Source organism: Camelina sativa, chromosome 16 (genome assembly GCF_000633955.1).
Source record: "Camelina sativa cultivar DH55 chromosome 16, Cs, whole genome shotgun sequence".
NCBI lineage: Eukaryota > Viridiplantae > Streptophyta > Magnoliopsida > Brassicales > Brassicaceae > Camelina > Camelina sativa.
In genome coordinates, this window is record NC_025700.1 from 13911813 (window position 1) to 13913770 (window position 1958).

The 1958-nt window shown below is 36.5% G+C and overlaps 2 long non-coding RNA genes across 3 annotated transcripts in view; both read right to left on the minus strand.

Moving 5' to 3' along the window:
* The window catches only part of LOC104750498, a 1662-nt gene extending 794 nt beyond the window's left edge, over positions 1-868 (minus strand). Inside the window, exons 1-3 of one of the 2 annotated variants that reach the window (XR_761640.2) lie at positions 608-868; positions 289-376; positions 144-225 (exon numbers count right to left, since the gene is read on the minus strand). This is a non-coding gene — a long non-coding RNA (uncharacterized LOC104750498). The remainder of the gene's footprint in view (positions 1-143; positions 226-288; positions 377-607) is intronic. The other variant, XR_761641.2, reaches the window with a different exon arrangement.
* On the minus strand, positions 1463-1952 carry LOC104750499. Its single transcript, XR_761642.2, has 2 exons — positions 1722-1952; positions 1463-1518 (listed from the first exon to the last, which is right to left on the minus strand). It is a non-coding gene; the product is annotated as an uncharacterized LOC104750499 (long non-coding RNA).

The following is a 1958-nucleotide window of genomic DNA, read 5'->3' on the forward strand; positions in this document are numbered from 1 at the left end:
AAAAAAAAAAAAAAAAAAAAAAAAAAAGAGACTCACAAAGATATTGACAAATGCCTGCACTAGATACAAAAACAGAGTCTGAGACTAGAAGAAGAGCCTAGCAATCACCAACATTATAGGTAATCTAACAAAGATAGAAGTACCTGATTGGCACCAGCAGTAACCATCACAGCTGATTTGGTTAGCTTGTTTTCTTCACGGAGTAGGAAAGTTACAAAGTCACACCTGGAATGAAGCAGAAGCAATCATTATTGTGTGCACAGGAAAACAACATGTTATTGAACTTACCTGATGTGTGAATGCATAAGCTAATGCTCTCTCTTCTCATTGTTGCCTCGTACTTGTGCAACATACCCGCTTCGACTTGTGCTTTGGACTGATCAAAAAAGAAAAAGACTAGGTATAATCAAAAAAGGATCACAAGCTACTGCATTCTGGAGATATGCTGAACTAAGCAAGAGAAGCCGCAGGTTTCGTAGAACCAATTTTATGAGTTAAGCACTAATAAGGCAGTATAATGTTATTACCGCCTCTAACCAAACTTGTGGGTGGAAAGCTACACAAGTTCTAATCAAGAAAAACCTGGATCAAGAATATCAAAACATACCAAATAGCCCCTAAATGTAGTCTGAATTAATATGGTAGAAGCTTCTTCCTTTGACATCCCTGCAAACCGTTCATCAACTATGGCTTGATGAACATATTCAGGAGAAGATTGAGGTGAATCGATTGAAAAACTGTGGATTTGAGGTGTGAATCGATTGAAAAACTATGGATTTGAGATGGATTTGAGGTTTGTCTCGCGGGTTCCGTCGAGAGAGAGAGAGTCGCGAGAAAGGAGAAGAGAATGGGAGAAAAGAAATAATTATTTTTCTATTTTCTGATTACCCAATTAAAATTTGACACGTGTCGTGTCTTAAGAGTTGCTTCCCGTTGCTTCCGATGCCTTACTGAGAAACGATTCTCTAATAAATGACCTTTTTTTATTTATTTTTGAACCTTAAAATTAGTGAGCAACGCCTTGAGTACCTCCAGTGGAGATGCCCTAAGAACAAACCCATTGCACATCCTTAAATTAGTGTTTCTAACTTTTAAAAATATTAAAAATAATATTAATCTAAGTTTACATTTTCATCCTATTATTTTTAGTTTTTATCTTCCCATTAGTCATCCTTAAATATGGGTGTCTTCCAAACTCAATACAAAACTGCACACAAAACTGAACATTGATTTCTTGCTCTATGTTGAGTTTTGTTGAGTTTGTACTATGTTACAACATTAGTACCTTCAGATCATTTATAGCTTCAACTTGATTTTTTCAAACGAAACTAAAGATACAAAGATGACAATGTAGAACAGAGGGTTACATACAAGTGAAAAGAAAACTGAGGTTCCTTGTCAATTGTCTAGCTCCATAGCTTGAGCAGCTTTAGCTTTAGGAGCTGGAGTCAGTTTCGTTTTCAATTTCTTCTTGCCAACAGAAAACCCACCTGCCTTCTTCTTCCCACTTCCATCAACCTTGACAACAAAATCAACCAGCACACATAAATAATTAACTACAAAATCCAAGACATAGTAAGATGCACATTACAATATAACCATTCCGTAACAACATTTCTAAGTAAGTTCATCTTCCAGCATTTCATTCCTAAATCTAGATGAAGAATCAATCGGAAATCAACTACTAAACCCGCAACTTGTAAAAAGCTTTGTAACGTTACCTTCTCTGAGAAACAGCGATGGTGGCACCGATAAGCAGAGCTCCAACCACTAAACCCGCAACTTCGTTTGATGTTAAGCTCTGCATCTTCTCTTCTTCCTCCTTCCTTCTGATAAGATTCTACATACTCTAAAATAATCCTTATGAACAGCTGTAAGCAAACCTATCATCATCACCAAATCACAAATGAAAACGCCACATACACATGGAAACAACAAACATCAATGCCAAGAAGATT